This window comes from Heterodontus francisci, unplaced genomic scaffold (genome assembly GCF_036365525.1).
Source record: "Heterodontus francisci isolate sHetFra1 unplaced genomic scaffold, sHetFra1.hap1 HAP1_SCAFFOLD_59, whole genome shotgun sequence".
In the NCBI taxonomy this organism is placed as follows: Eukaryota; Metazoa; Chordata; class Chondrichthyes; order Heterodontiformes; family Heterodontidae; genus Heterodontus; species Heterodontus francisci.
The window spans coordinates 151,230-168,435 of NW_027140758.1; the positions used below are offsets into that span (position 1 = coordinate 151,230).

Consider the following 17,206-nt stretch of genomic DNA (forward strand, 5'->3'; position numbering starts at 1 on the left):
ATACTCAATAGCTCTGGCAGCATCTGTGGTGAGAGAAACAGAGTTAACGTTTCTGGTCTGTGACCTTTCATCAGAACTGACACAGGTTAGAAAAGAATTAGGTTTTAAACAAGTGAAGGGGAGGGGCATGTGAGAGAGCAGAGGGCAGGAGAGATTAAATAACAAAGCTGTCCTGGGACAAAGGCAAATAGTGTGTTAATGCTTGTGGTTGCCTGACACCAGTCATGCTCTGATGTTATTGAACACAATGTTCAATCCACAAGGCTGTAGAGTGCCGAATCAAAAGGTCAGGTGCTGCTCCTCGAGCTTGGGTTGATTTTCACTGGAACACTGGAACATGCCAAAGACAGAAATGTTGACATGAGAGCAGGGGGGACTGTTGAAATGGCAAGCAACCAGAAGCTCAGGATCATGCTTTCGGCCTGAGCAGAGGTGTTCCATCTAATTTGCGTTTGGTCTCCCCAGTTTAGAGGAGACCGCATTGTGAGCAGTGAATACAGTATACATAATTGAAAGAAGTACAAGTAAATTGCTGCTTCACCTAAAAGGAGTGTTTGGGGCTTTAGATAATGAGCAGAGAGGAGGGAAAAGGGCAGGTATTATATCTCCTGCGATTGCATGGGATGGTGCCTTGGGAAGGGGACGAGGTATTGGGGGTAATGGAGGAGTGGACCAGGGTGTCGCGGAGGGAACAATCCCTTCGGAATGCTGACAGGGGAGGGAAGGATGCGTTTGGTGGTGGCATCACGCTGGAGGTGGCGGAAATGGTGGAGGATGATCCTTTGGATGTGGAGGCAGGTGGGGTGGAAAGTGAGGACAAGGGGAACCCTGTCGCAGTTCTGGGAGGGAGGGGAAGGGGGAAGGCAGAGGTTGAGAGTCCTGTCAATTACACTGGGAGGGGGCGGGGTGGGAGTAGTTGAAATCTGCTGATGTTGTTGAATTTAATTTCAAACACTCCTTGAACTCTCTGCTGATGAAGACTGAAAAAGGGAAGAACAACCACACAACAAGGGTCTCAAATCCAAGACCCTGAGATTAAAAGTCTCATGCTCTACCAACTGAGCTAACAAGGCCTGATACAGTACTTCTACTCTGTCTGTTATTGGACGGATGCAGCTGTTGGCTCCATCCCAAGGGCGGGAATTTGTTCCAACAACTATGAAGCAGCTTCCTATCAATTCCTCAGATTATCAGTAAATCCACTTCCAGAAGCCCCAAAGTGTGATATATTCCTCTCACTCATCAATAATAAAACTGAAATCTTTTTACCTTCCAAATTCTGCCATCCATTTTGTCAGTATTTATTTCTCTCTCCTTTTTATTTAGTTCATGCATTTCTTCAGAATTTTTTTTTCAATTACATCTGAGGGAAGAAATGAACAGATCTGGCAGCTCAAAACTGGGCATCCATGAGGCACTGTGGGTCATCAGCAGCAGCAGAATTGTATTTAAACACAATATGTTACCTCATGGCCTGGCATATCCCTCACTCTACCATTACCATCAAGCCAAGGGAGCAATAGTGGTTCAATGAAGTGTGCAGGAGGGCATGTCAGGAACAGCACCAAGCAGACCTAAAAATGAGTGAAGCTACAACACAGGATTACTTGCATGTCATATAGTGGAAGCAGCATGCAATAGACAAAGCTGAGTGATCTCACAACCAACAGATCAGATCAAAGCTCTGCCATCCTGCCACATCCAGTCCTGAATGGTGGTGGACAATTAAACAATTAACAGGAGGACGAGGCTCCACAAATATCCCCATCCTTAATGATAAGGGAGACCAGTATATCAGTGCAAAATACAAGGTTGAATCATTTGCAACCATCTTCAGCCAGAAGTGCCAAGTAGATGATCAATCTCGGCCTCCTCCTGAGGTCCCCAGCATCACAGGTGCCAATCTTCAGCTAAATCCACTTCACTCCACATGATATCAAGAAATGGCTGAAGGCTCTGGATACTGACAACATCCTGGCTGCAGTGCTAAAGACTTGTGCTCCAGAACTAGCCACACCGCCCGCCAAGCTACAACACTGGCATCTACCCAGCAATGTGGAAAATTGCCCAGGTATGTTCTGTATACAAAAGGCAGGACAAATCCAACCCAGTCAATTCCTGCCCGATCAGCCTCCTCTTGATCATCAGTAAAGTGATGGAAGGTGTCGTTGACAGTGCTATCAAGCAGCACTTACACAGCCATAACCTACTCACCAATGCTCATTTTGGGTTCCGCCAGGGCCACTTAGTTCCTGACCTCATTATGGCCTTGGCCCAAATATGGACAGAAGAGCTGTATTCGGGAGGTGAGATGAGGTGACAGTGACTGCTCTTGCCAAGGGCATCAAGGAGCCCTTGCAAAATTGAAGTCAATGGCAATCACGGAGAAAAATCTCCACTGGTTGGAGTCATACCTTGCGCAAAGGAATATGGTGCTGGTTGTTGGTGGCCAATCATCTCAGTACCAGACATCGCTCAGGAGTTCCTCAGGGTAGTGTCCTCGGCCCCAACCGTCTTCAGTTGCTTCATCAAAGAACAAACAAAGAACCAAGAAAATTACAGCACAGGAACAGGCCCTTCGGCCCTCCAAGCCTGCGCCGATCCAGATCCTCTATCTAAACATGTCGCCTATTTTCTAAGGGTCTGTATCTCTTTTCTTCCTGCCCATTCATGTATCTGTCTAGAATCAATAAACTTCCTTCCATCATAAGGTCAGAAGTGGAAATGTTCACTGATAATTGCAAAATGTTCAGTTGCATTAGTAACTCCTCAGATACTGATGCAGTCCGTGTCCACATGTAGAGAGACCTGGGCAAGATTGGGCTTGGACTGATAAGTGGCAAGTAACATGCACGCCACAAAAATGCCAGGCAATGACCATTTCCAACAAGAGTGAATCTAACCATCTCCCCTTGACAGGCAATGACATTACCATTGCTGAATCCTTCACAATCAACATCCGGGGGGTTACCAATGAGCAGAAACTGAATTGGATCAGTCATATAAATACCGTAGCTACAAGAGCAGGTCAGAATCTGGGAATTCTGCTGCAAGTAACTCACCTCCTGTCCACCATCTACAAGGCACAAGTCAGGAGTGTGATGTAATACTCCCCACTTGCCTGGATGAGTGGAGCTCCAACAACACCAAAGAAACTCAACACCATCCAGGACAAAGCAGATCACTTGATCAGCACTCCATCCACTACTTTAAATATTCACTTCCTGCACCACCAGTGAACAGTGGCAGCAGTGTGTACCATCTACAAGATGCACTGCAGCAACTCACCAAGCCTCCTTCGACAGCACCTTCCAAACCCCCAACCTCGACCACCTAGAAGGACATTGGATGAATGGGAACACCACCATCTGCAAGCTCCCCTCCAAGTTACACACTGTCCTGACTGGGAACTATATCACCATTCCTTCACTGTCACTGGATCAAAATCTTGGAACTCCCTTCCTAACAGCACTGTGGGTTTACGTACAACACATGGACTGCAGCAGCTCCAAAAAGGCAGCTCACCACCACCTTCTCAAGGGCAATTAAGGATGGACAATAAAGGCTGCGTTTGCTGACAACGCAACCACTAGGTGGCACAACTCGCTTTCTCCCCCTGCTTTGCACCGGCCGCTTCCACCCTCCATAGTCGCTCGCTCCAGACCTCGCTGCTCCACCCCCCCTACTTCCCTGGCCGATTGTCTCCCGATCATGTCACCCCATTCTCCAGTCGTTCGCTCACTCCCCACCCCCCCTCCCCTCCAGCCACTAGCTCTAGGCTGCGCTGCTTCCCTTCTCTCGGCCACTTGCTCCCACGTTTGTCCAGTCTCCACGCGCCGCCCGAAGAAGCAAGGTGGGCTGCAAAGTGTGACGTAGGAGTGAGTAGAGAGTGGCCTAGAGGAGGGAAGTGGCATGGCCTAGAGCTGGCGGCTGGAGCGGGGGTTGGGGGGCAGAGAGCAAGCGGCCATAGAGCTGGATGACGCGAGTGGGGAACAATTGTCCAGGGGAGCATCGAGGTGTACAGCGAGCGGCTGAGGGGAGGAAGCGTCGAGGCCTGGAGCGAGTTGCCGACGGGGGAGAGCTCCAGCCTCAAAGTCTCCTATTCAGCCGCTTCCTCCAGCTGAGTGAGGGGCTGGATACCTGATGACGCTTTAGCGCACATGTGCGAAGATGGACCAAGCGCGGATATGCGATGATGTTGGCGCTGCGCAATGACATCATCCTCCACATGTGCCACTTAATCCTGGCAAGATGTAGCTGTGCCTATGCACAGCTTGGCACAGTCCGATGATGTCAGCGGGCCGCTCCATTGACAGGAATCACATTGTATCAGCAGTGCCCACATCCCATGAAAGAATAAAAAAGAGATTTACCACAATGGTAGCAGGGTGAGGGATTTCAGTTATGTGGAGAGATTGGAGAAGCTGGGGTTGTTCTCCTTGCAGCAGAGAAAACTCAGAAAAGATTTGAAACATTTGTTCAAAGTCATGAAGTTCTTCAATAGTTTAAATCAGGAGAAACTGTTTCCAGTGGTAAAAGGGTCAGTAAGCAGAGGACACAGATATCAGGTGATTGGCAGAAGAACCAGAGGTGACATGAAGAACCATTGTTTACAAAGCAATGTGTTGTGATAAAGAAAGAAAAGACTTGAATTTATATAGCACCTTTCAAGACCACTGGACATATCAAAGCACTTTGTAGACAATGAAATACTTTTGAAGTGTAATCACTGTTGTAATGTCAGAAATGCAGCGGCTAATATCCACAAACAGCAATGTGATAATGACCAACTGATCTGATTGAGGGGCAAATATTGATCACAACACCAGGGAGAATTGCTCTTCACTTGTTTGACATTGCAGCATGGGATCTTTTACATTCACCCAAACATGCAGACCAGGTCTTGGTTTAACATCACACCTGAAAGGCAGCACCTTCAACACCCTCAGTGCTGCACTGGAGTGTCAGCTGTGAAATCTGAACCCAGAAGCTTGTGATTTCGAGGTGAGTGTGACCAACTGAGCCACAGCTTTTACCTGAGTCTCAATCCTTCTCCCAACAATTTCTATCGGGTCTGTCACGACCCCTCATGATTGTGAACACCTCTATCAAATCTCCTCTCTGAAGAGAACAACCCCAGCTTCTCCAACCTATCCACATAACTGAAATCCTAACCACATGTTGCAGAAATCGAGTTTTCCTCAAGTTCCTTCTGGTTTTGTGAGTCACCTTAAATCTATAACCTTCGGTTATTGACCTTTCAGCAGTTAGAAACAGTTCCTCAGTATTTACTCTCCCTCAAACCTTCAAGGCAGCTCTGCAAAGTAACTGAAAATCAAGTTGTCAGAAGTGGAATTTAAACACATGCCTCCAGTGAAAGCTGCAACCTGAACAGAGAAGCTGAAACGGCTCAGTCACCTCAACTGTTCAGACCTTTTTGACCTCGTCCTCACTTCTGTACTTTGAAAGGTTCACTCAGTTCAGGAACTTGTTCAATGTTGCTGGAATGCTCAGTGACTGGGATATTAACTCCCCCGGGTTTTCCTGAGCTTGTTCTCGGTGTATGGGGATGTTTATCCTGGGCTGTGGAATCTTGCGTCCCTGTAATGGACATTAACCCACTGATTGAATCTGTATTCACTGCTTTCCACTGGTGCTGGGTAATTGCAGAGTGTGGGGCCGGAATGTTGCTGCTTGTCCCGGCCTCACTCACTCTGGGAAAGAGTGAATAATTGATGCATCTGTTTCTGTATCTGAAATGTGGCTTAGATCTACTGTTATTAACCGAGGCAGCGCTGCAGAAGGATACGTCAATAATCTCTAATTAATCAACTGCAAACAGTCAGAATGTGTAACTTTGAGCAGCGCTTTCTGCACCGTCAGGGCTGGAAAGTTGAGGGAGGGAGAGACACTGTCAGTATCTGAGTGTATACAGCACTGTACAGAGAAAGAGCCAATATACCGGGGCTGAGACACAGTGCAACTTTTCACATTTAATCACAATAATATCCACAGTCAGGAGCTGAAAATGATGAAAAACCGAATAGCATGAGCAAAATTAAGAAATGTAAGTAATTATAGATTAGCTGATCAGCTTTCACTGTGTTATCTGGTAGTCTACTGTTTTATATTCAATGCTGTCTCCACTGTGGCCAGGGAATGATTTCTTCTCAAAGGCTGAATATTAACAAAACTGCTTGTAATTTAAAATCTTTTAAAAGTAATTCCATGGAGCGAATGGGGCAAAGTCAAATAACTGCACCAATTATAGGAGAGCTGGTTGGTGATGACGTGGATGTGTCTGCAGTATGCAGGACCAGACTGTTTCTATAGATTCACAATGAATGTTCCATCTTTATTTATAACAGTAAAACTGAAAGTGGACAATGGCTATACTGGTTGCAGCAACCTGAAGCTTTAACTCATTAACACCCTACTTTAGGGTAATTTAGAAAGCACAACATGCAGCTCTGTCAGTTAGTATGTTTGTTTGTTAACCCACAATTTGATGGTTCAAGCACATAAAATGGATGAGGCTTTATTAACTTAAACTCTTCTACATCTGCCATATTACTCTTGCTGTTGATTTTTCAAAGATAAGGTTCATCAAGTCTTTCTTGATGAAATCCATGCTGACTGTTTTATTATTTTTCATTTCCATCTGTATTTTCTACTTTGGAGGATTACAGGATATTATCATTTTTTTAATTCATTCATGGGAGGTGGGTGCCGCTGGCTAGGCCAGCATTTATTGTCCATCCCTAATTGCCTTGAGAAGGTGGTGCTGAGCTGCCTTCTTGAACCACTGCAGTCCATGTGCTGCTGTTATGAAGAGAGTTCCAGGATTTTGACCCAGCAACAGTGAAGGAACGGTGATACAGTTACAATTCAGGATGGTGTGTGGCTTGGAGGGGAACTTGCAGGTTGTGGTGTTCCCATGCATCTGCTGCCCTTGTCCTTCTAGGTGATAAAGGTCGCGGGTTTGGAAGGTGCTGTCTCAGGAGCCTTGGCACATTGCTGCAGTGCATCTTGTGGATGGTACACACTGCTGCCACTGTGTGCCAGTGATGGAGGGCATGAATGTTGTAAATGGGGTGCCAATCAAGCGGGCTGCTTTGTCCTGTTGAGTTTCTTGAGTATTGTTGGAGCTGCACCCAGCCAGACAAGTGGAGAGTATTCCATCATACCCCTGATTAATGTCCAGGCTTTGGGGAGTCAGGAGGTGAGTTACTTGCCGCAGGATTCCTAGTCTCTGACCTGCTCTTGTAGCCATAATATTTATATGGCTACTGCAGTTCAGTTTCTGCTCAATGGTAACCCCCAGGTTGTTGAGAGTGGGGGATTCAGCGATGGTAATGCCATTGAATGTCAAAGGGAGATGGTTAGATTCTCTCTTGTTTGGGATGGTCATTGTCTGGCAGTTGTGTGGTGAGAATCTTATACATATTTATTGTCGGGTACTCTATTGCACTGTTGAGTGACTACACTTTAAAAGTCCTTCCTTCATTGGCTGTAAAAGGGTTTGCAATGTCCTGTGGTCGTGAAATGCAAGTCTTGCTTTTTACATTGTTATCAGTGTCATTGTGATCAAAAGATAGGATTCATGAGCACAAAGTTTAAATCAATTTTGATTAAAATAATGTAAAAGCATCTATATTTTTGCACTGTACTTAATAATCTCCATCTTCCTATCCTTACCAAGTGCAATGTCTTTGACCCTGAAATTGATTCCACAATCGCAGTCCCTCAGACAATTTCAGCTCAGTTCTGATGAAAGGTCACAGATCTGAAACGTTAACTCTGTCTCTCTCTCCACAGATGCTGCCAGACCTGCTTTGTATTTCCAGCATTTTCTGTTTTTGTTTCAGATTTCCAGTATCAGCAGTATTTTGCTTCTGTGTTACTTTGAAAGTTAAAACTGACCCACCTGTCTACAATTCACACTGGGGTCTCCCATGAAATGATTCTGTATAATGTTGATGTAATGAATACAGACTCCGAGCACAGAGCTTCCTGTGGGGAATTGGGGATATAAAAACCAGCAGACTCTGCAGGAATTTCCACTGGGAGCACAAATTCACAAAATCTACCTTTTATATATCGATTCATTTTGATTGTCCTTCTGGAAAATTATTTTGAAACAATTTAAACATCAACCCACAGCTCCATGACTGGGTCAATTATGAGGTCATCCTCTGACAGGTCATATGACAGCTGGAGCCACAAGACATCAGAACCAGATTTGTGACTGGATTAAAACCCGGAATCCTGTCAAAATGGCTTTTCAAATAAAGCTGTTGCTGTTTGAAAACACAGCAGTTAAACTTTCTGCCTGACCATGAGGGGAGCTAGGGACAAATTTACAAAATTAAATCCTTTTACAAAATAGTTCAAAAATCATTCACTGAAAAATCATGTGAGGATTCATATGCAGTAGAGAAACAAGCAGAATACAGAAAGTACAGAGGAGAGCTGAAAAAGGAAATGAGATTAGCAAGAGAATGTATGAGAAAAGATTAGCAGGTCACATAACTGGGAACACTGAAGTCTTTTACCAACATATGGACAGTCAATGAAAGGGTGGGTCAATTAGGAGATCCTGTGGAGGCAGAGGGTGTGGCTGAGGTACTAATTAAGTACATTTCATCTGTCATCACAAAACAAACGGGTGCTGCAAATGTCACAGTAAAGGAGGAGGAAGTGGAGAATTTGGAGGGGATGAAAATAGATAAAGAGGAGACAATTACAAGGTTAGCAGTGCTCACACCTGTCTACAGGTCACCCGCTCCAAATGGGCTGCATCCTGGGTTGCTGAGGGAAGTCAGGGTGGAAATAGCAGAGACTCGAACCACAATCTTTCAATCCTCCTTGAATATGGGAATGATGCCAGAGGACTGGGGGATGGAGGTAAGCTTGGGTAGTTCGATCTCAGTTTAACTTGACCATTTTTATCATGTATCCATTGTCATAACTAACAACGTTAAGAAAGCCATTTTATAATGAACACATGACCAAAGGAACCATTTTGTGTTCAGTACTAACGTTTATATCCTGTATAATTAATGAGTAGCTACCCATCCTGAAACAGATGATTGTAAAAGTAATGAACCTTGATTGAGTTATAATTAATGAATCAATAAACATTTTAGAGAGAATGGGTTTTCATTTAAAGTTAGTTCAATCTAATTACTGTGAGTTTCTGTGTCTGTGTGGGAAAGGACAGTTTCAGCTAAATGTATTCAAACAATGGACCTTTCTCGGACCCCTGATAAAACCAATGGTATGGTACATCGTGACCTTCAAGACTCCAGATTTAATGAACAGGAAACTTGTTTCAGATCAGATTGGGAGACAGTGTGAAACCACTCCATTGTACTCATGTCTGAGATTCTGAGGACAGGTGACTGTTAGTGTAAGACATTATTAAGAACTAATTAAATGTACCTAGCAACAGCTAGGACCAATTATTATTTTACATGGTGGTGTGATGGCCATCCAAGGGTTAAAAGTAGGGATCTTGTAAGGTTTCAGTGTGCAGGAACACTAGAAGATCTCAGGGGTAAAGACTCAGATCATCGACCAAGTTCTCCATCTGACGAGGGATCTAGACTGGACAAACAGGACCGTGACACTCTGAGACCAAGCTCGACCAGTCCCCAGAGCTGTAAAGTTATATTCCCCAAGTTTGTTAAGTATAATTTTACTTTCAATTATTAAGTACTATTTTACTCTCAATAAAAGTTCTGGACTTATTAATCAAGTATCCTGTTGCTTTAATTGGTTAAAGTCATGCCCAAAGTGATTGTCTACAATAGACTTTCCAGAATTAAAAGATAAGTCTGCAAGGGTTGTGAATATTACAGCCCTGTTTAAAAAGAGAGATAAACCCAGGAACTACAGACCAATTAGTCTAATGTCGGTGGTGGGGAAACTTTTAGAGACAATTATCCAAGAGGAAATTAACTGTCACTTGGTAGAACATGGGCTAATAAATGACAGCCAGTACAGATTGGTTAACAGAAGATTGTGTCTGAAATAATTAATGAATTAATTTCTTTGATGAAGTTTCAGAGAGAGTTGACGAGGGTGGTGAGGTTGATGGTACGTGTCTGGACATCAAAATTGTGTTTGAAAAGATATCATGAACTAGATTTGGGGCAGCACAATGACACAGTGGTTGGCACTGCAATCTCACAGCTCTCGCAACCCAGGTTCAGTTCTGGGTACTGCCTGTGCAGAGTTTGCAAGTTCTCCCTGTGACTGTGTGTGTTTCTGCTGGGTGCTCCGGTTTCCTCCCACAAGCAAAGACTGCAGGTTGATAGGTCAATTGGCTGTTGTAAATTGCTCCTAGTGTAGGTAAGAGAATGGTGGGGACGTGGTAGGGAATATGGGATTATGGTGTAGGATTACTATAAATGGGTGGTGGTTGGTCAGCACAGACTCAGTGGGCCGTAGGGCCTGTTTCAGTTTTGCATGTCTCTATGACTTGCTAACAAAATTCAAGCAGATGGGATTAAAGGGGCAGTGGCAGTGTGGATCCAAAATTGGCTGCAGGGTAAAAAGTAGGGTGAATGCTTGTTTTTCAGAATGGAGGGAGTAATACAGTAATGTCCTTGTTGTTGCAATATGTTCAATGTCAGACCCCGAGCTGTCCGAGGGATGGGGCAATTTGTGATGTTCCTGTGGTTGCAATATTTGCAGTGTCTGACCTTGATCTGTCACAGGGACGTGGCATTTATGAGGTCCCTGTGGGGTGCTGTTTGTTTGGTGTATCACACTGACCTGTCCCAGAGAGCGGGAAGGTTGTGATGTCCTTGTGGGTTGCAATCTGTTCAGTGTCTGACTCTGATCTGTACCAGAGATGGGGCAGTGTGTGATATCCTTGTGCATGTCATACAGGCCCACTGGTGTGTGGTTCCATCCTGATGCCAAGAAACAGAGCCCCATCTCTGGGCAAAAAGTCTCACTTCTCAAGTGGTGTCTCGAGAAGACACAGTGGCGCAGTGGTTAGCACCGCAGCCTCATACCTCTAGTGACCCGCGTTCGATTCTGGTTACTGCCTGTGCAGAGTTTACAAGTTCTCCCTGTGACTGCGTGGGTTTCTGCCGGGTGCTCTGGTTTCCTCCCACAGCCAAAGACTTGCAGGTTGATAGGTAAATTGGCCATTGTAAATTTCCCCTCGTGTAGGTAGGTGGTAGGGGAATTGAGGGGATGTGGTAGGAATATGGGATTAATGTAGGATTAGTATAAATGGGTGGTTGATGGTCGGCACAGACTCGGTGGGCTGGAAGGGCCTGTTTCAGTACTGTATCTCTAAATAAATAAATAAGAAGGCTGAGGCAGTAAACCTGGGCAGTAAATCCGGAGTGGAGTCCTGGAGGCAGTTACCTGTTACTTATCAGGCAGTTTTCCAGCAACTCCGACAGCAAAACTGGTAACAAACAGTACTGGTTTTTCCTTTCCTTTGGACAATACGAGCAATGCTGAGAGGGGGTCCTGATGCTCAGGGTCTCCATACTGTTTGCCCAGGCCTGTGCCCTAGAGAGGACACTCCAGCTTCGTGGTTAAACATGAGCACAACCCGGGAATAAACAGTTACTGATTATAAGCTCTCATTCAATTAGTGTAGAGTATGAGCGCCAGGGGTTACTTCGGACAGTGGGAGAGCTCTCAGTGTCTCATTGGATAGCTACCATTCACTCCAAGCTGGGCAGCCCCCAGTCAGTTAGGTGCTGTGAAGCCACGACCTGCTTGCTTCAATGGGTGCTTGGAGCTTAGAGAGTCATCTCTCAACAGGCGGATCGATAATCTATGCACCAAGAAAAACAAACTCAACAAAGAAGACACCAGTCCTTCGCATCACAAGCTGGAATGTAAGGACCATGTGTCCTGGCCTTACCGACAACCTTCTGCAGGTTGATGACACACACAAGACAGTTGTGATCGACAAAGAACTCACAAGGCTCAATGTGGACATTGCTGTGCTGCAAGAAACTAGACTCGTTCAAAGTGGATCCCTCAAAGAGAAACACTACACCTTCTTCTGGCAGGGGAAAGCCCAAGAGGCAACTCGTGAGCATGGAGTGGGTTTCACAGTAAAATACACGCCACTTGAGATGAGTGAACCAGCCACAGTAGGCTCAGAGAGACTTCTTACTCTTCACTTGTCAACAAGTGTGGGCCCAGTTAATCTCATGTGCATCTATGTCCCGACACTCACCTCCACCCCAGATGTCAAGGATCAATTCTATGTGACACTTGACACTGCCATCAGTTGAATTCCCAGCACTGAGGGACTGTACCTTCTAGGAGACTTCAACACAAGCTTGGGTACTGACTACACAGCTTTGCCAATGTGCATAGAGCACCAGGGGATTTGCAAGATGAACGAAAATGGACAGAGGTTGCTGGAGCTATGCTGTCACCATGGATTCTGTGTGATGAACAGCTACTTCCAGGTCAAGCTGTGCTACAAGGTGTCCTGGAGACATCTGAGATCATGCCATTGGCACCAGCTAGACCTTATCTTCACCAGACATAACACCCTCAGCAGTGTCCTCATCACTCGCAGCTATCACAGCGCTGACTGTGACACTGACCACTCCCTGGTGTGTAACAAGGTCAGGCTTCAGCCAAGGAAGCTTCATCCATCTATGATGAAAGCTCGTCTTCTGATCAACACTTGCCGAACTACTGATCCAGAAAGGACCCAGGAGTTCCTCAACATCCTCGATCAGGCTCTTTCAGACAACAATGCTCAAGGCCTCAGTGCAGTGTCAAAGTGGAATCATCTGCACACCACCATCTATATCTCTGCACTCACTGTGTATAGGAAAAGAGATGGGAGGAATGCTGACTGGTTTGAGGCTTATTGGACTGAAATGGAGTCAGTTACTGTAACTAAGAGGAGGGCCCTCATGAACTACACACAAGTCCCCAGCAAACAACATCTAAATGCTCTCAGAGCTGCCAGAAACAAGTCTCTGCAAACTGCTCGGCACTGCACCAATCAATACTGTTTAAAACTCTGCTGATGAATCCGGGGATGCTAGAGGGATGTATGAAGGAATGAAGAAAGCAATGGGCCCAGTAGTAACTAAATCAGCACCTTTTGAAGACAAAGAGAGGGGTGATCATCACTGAACCTAACAAGCAGATGGAAAGGTGAGTGGAGCATTATCTTGAACTCTACATAACGGAGAACATTGTCATTGAAGTAGCTCTCAGTGCCATTCCAGACTTCCCTGTCATGGAGGAACTGGACAGTGAGCCCACCATAGTCCAGCTCAACAAGGGCTCAAAACATGCGTGATGCAAACATTGTCACCTTGTACAAAATTAAGGGGGATCGCAGTGACTGCAGCAATTATCGGAGCCAGCTGCTCAGTTCCACTCACCTGCTCGATCCCTTTCCTCCTGCAAGTTCCTTTGCTTCAAGTATCCATCCAATTTCCTTTTCAAATCATTGATTGTCTCTACTTCCACCACACTCGTGGGTCAGGACATTACCACTCACAGCATAAACAAATTCCACCTCACCCAAGGATGGGAAATATTTATATCTTCTATATTTAGCTTATTCTCTATCTCTACGAGAATAGAATGGCAGTCAACATGAAAGGGAACCCAAAAATCTTCGAGCAGTATATAAATAATAAGCAGGTAGTCAGCGGTGAAGTGGGCCCCATTAGGGACAAAGAGGGTAATATATACTTCGAGCTGCAGGGCAATGTTAATCTAGATAATAAGTACCTTGTATCAATGATCACTAAGGAAGTGGAATTTGACAAAATATCAGGAGAACTGGAGAGTGTAGAGGCAATGGAGAGGGTACAAATTGAGAGAGGGAGGGACTGAAAAGGCTGGTTATGCTTCAGGAAGATATATTACCTGGTCCGGATGGCTTTCATCCCAGATTGCGAAAGGAAATGTGGATGCAGATAACAGAAAGGCTTGCTGTAATCTTCCAATCTTCCCTGGATACGGGGGAGGTGTCAGAGGATTAAACAGTTGCAAATGTGACACCCTTATTCTAGAAAGGGTGTAAGGACAGTCCGGCTAACTACAGGCCAGTTAGATTAACAGCAGTGGTGGGTAAGGTTTTAGAAAGAACAATCAGGGAAAAAATCAACAGTCACTTGTAGAGGTTTGAGTTAATTAAGGAGAGTGAGCATGGATTTATACATGGGAGTTCATGCTTGACTAATCTAGCTGCATTTTTTGATGAACGAACAGAGAAGGTTTATGAAGGGCATGCAGTGGATGTTGTTTCTATGGATTTTATGAAACGACACATAAAAGGGTGATTAACAACATTGAGCTTCATGGAATAGGAGGGTCAGTGTCCAATTGGATCGGAAATTGGCTTAAGGACAGAAAACAGCAAGGCGTAATAAATGATTCATTCTCAGACTGGAAGGTTGTCGACAGTGCTGTTCCCCAAGGGTCACTGCTGGAACCACTGCTTTTTACTTGCGACAGATAAATGACTTGGATCTTGGAATATAGAGTAGAATCTCAAAATATGCCGATAACACCAAACTTGGAGAAGTGGCAAACAGTGAGGATGAAATGAATCACCTGCAACAAGACAGTGATAGGCTAGCAGAATGGGCAGACAGGTGCAGATGGATTTTAATAGTGACTAGTGTGAGGTGATGCATTTTAGCAGAAGGAATAGGGAGAGGCAATATATACTTAATGGCACAGTTCTAAAGAGTTTGCAGGAATAGAGGGACCTGTTCACTGTTGGTACCGGCTTTAATCCAACCCAGGTAAAAATCAGGGTACATTGTGGGCAATGAGCCCAAATTGCTGAACTACAGGTCCCTGTCACTTTAAAGAGTGGGCTGATGCGATTATGATCAGAGGCTCCTTCTAAGCACATTTCTCACCACCACAACTTCCAGATGCTGGTGTTAGTGTGTGCATGTACCAGCAGTTGCAGTGCTGTTCAGACCCTCAATAGCAGTGAAAGTCTCAGAGTTCACCGCTATTGGGGCTGTAAAATCCAGGCCAATATCTCACAGTCCTGTTAGATTTGCTCTCCCTCTGTACAAAATCAAACTCCACACATTGTCTTTCACTCACTCCTGTTTCCAGCCCTGATGGTGCAGAAATCCCCTCTCAAAGGTACACAATCCAGTTGATTTCTGATCAAATACCTCCTTCCTCATTCAATAGAGGAAACAGAGACATGAACAGGAGTCAGGTGCAAGAAAGTTTCACCAACAGAGCAAAGAAAGGCACCAACAAAAGTCACACCTACTTTCCAAATCATTTCACTGGAATATTCTTTCACTTGTTTTGTCGGATGACTGCAATAAATCTGAAAATGAGCACCATGAGGTTTGTGTTCACTAGTCACTTGTTCTCCTGTGTTTGTCTGTCAGGTTTGTAATTCAATTTGTATTGGATATTGAAGAGAATCTCTTTTCAAGATGATTACACATTGTACTGTGTTTAAAGCAACCAACTTGGAAAATGGCAGAAAATGAATGTTTCAATACCTGTGTGACCAGATTCTTCCAATGCTTTTCAACAGCTAGATTGATGATGCTTGCAATCTGTATCCTGTGGAGAATGGGAGAGGAGAATAAAAACATGGTGCATGAACAGGACAGACTGTGTAAAATGGGAGCACAGAAATACTGCCACCTCATTGAAAGTTAATGAGATTTATTCGAAGTCAGACACCTGTCCACAATGAACAAGTGAATACATTAATTGTCCACTTTCAATCTAAATGGGACTGAGGTTCCAACAGAGAAGTTTTCTGGAAAATACCTGCTGCAGTTTTAAAATTGATGAACTGGAACATCTTATACTAACTTTCAAATAACTGTCGTGATTGTATCGTTCCCATAGTGGAGAGAAGGAGTTGTTTATAAATATAAGCAGAAAGACACATTTGTAGATTGGTGAATGAACTTTATCTTTCTGAAATGTATTTGTCCATTGGTTGCAGGTCACTGGAAATTCTTTTTTACATTTCAATTGTAGCAGCAGCAGTTAGCAGCAAAATGTCTGATTAATCAGAGTAGTGGGTCTGGGAAACACTTAAACAGCCGAGACCCTGAAAAACAGAACTCCAAGTAATAGTTTAAATAAGGCACTGAACTGACAGAGCAGTAAAGGCCTGCTCAGGTCAGGAAAAAAAACCCGACACGAACCTGACAGAACCACATTGGACCCGAGCCTGACCCGGCCCGAGTATCTCCATTTATTCCCACGCCCAAACTAACCCGAGCCTAACCCGACCACCGGAATGTTCACTTTATCTACCTCCCGATTCCGAATCTACAGGAAGCTGCAGCATGAGCGCAATGACGTCATAGAGATGCTCACTTGCTCACTGCGCAGACTAAGAGTTTCCCTCCTTCATGACCCGGACTCCCGGCTTTGGTTGGCTTTTCAACTTTTGACACTTATTAAACTCAACTTCCCAGCAAAGTTAAATGTAACACTTACTGTGTGTGTCCGACACGGACTCAGACCAACCTGGACCCAGCCTGACCTGAACCTGACCCAACCTGACCCGAGCCCGAAAGCCAGAACCGGAAGAGCGACCCGACATGACCCGAACCCGACACAGGTCGTCGGGTTCAGGTCGGATTGCAGGCCTTCACAGAGTGGAGGTCAGATGAGGATTGAATTAATTTCAATCACTGAATCTAAACAAGAAGTAAATCTGTCAGGAATGGAACACGTTGCTCTATCGGCGAGCTTGTGGCACAACGGTAGCGCGTCTGACTCCAGATCAGAAGGTTGCGTGTTCAAATCACGTCAGGTTCAGTTGTGTTTTACAGCAGCTCAAGTTCCTGGATTTTATATCAGAAGAGAGTTCGATCCATTGGAATGTTCAGTGAATGTTTGAATTTCAAGATCAACTCTAATAGATTAAAGTCCTGATTTCTGGTTCCGTTCCATTTCCATGCTCAGTTCTTATTTCACACTGTTTTATATCAGAACAATGTTTCAGGGATGTGATGTGTCCATTGTTTGTACAATCGCTCTGTCACCCAGTGTGAGAAATAAAACACAAACCGCCCAGCGTGCGGCTCAAACCCATACCTGGCTCAGTCTATAGGCCGCTTAGTTCAGTTGGTTAGGACGCAGTGTTGATAACAACAAGGCTGTGGATTTGATCCCCATGTGCGCTGTCACATGGTCAGTCAATAATTTGACACATTTTTGTTACACATAA

The 17,206-nt window shown here is 44.8% G+C and overlaps 1 non-coding gene across 1 annotated transcript; it reads left to right on the top strand.

Moving 5' to 3' along the window:
• The first annotated feature begins 16,722 nt into the window (after positions 1 to 16,722).
• trnaw-cca (transfer RNA tryptophan (anticodon CCA)) lies at positions 16,723 to 16,794 on the top strand. Its single transcript has one exon. It is a non-coding gene; the product is annotated as a tRNA-Trp (tRNA).
• The last annotated feature ends 412 nt before the right edge of the window (positions 16,795 to 17,206 follow it).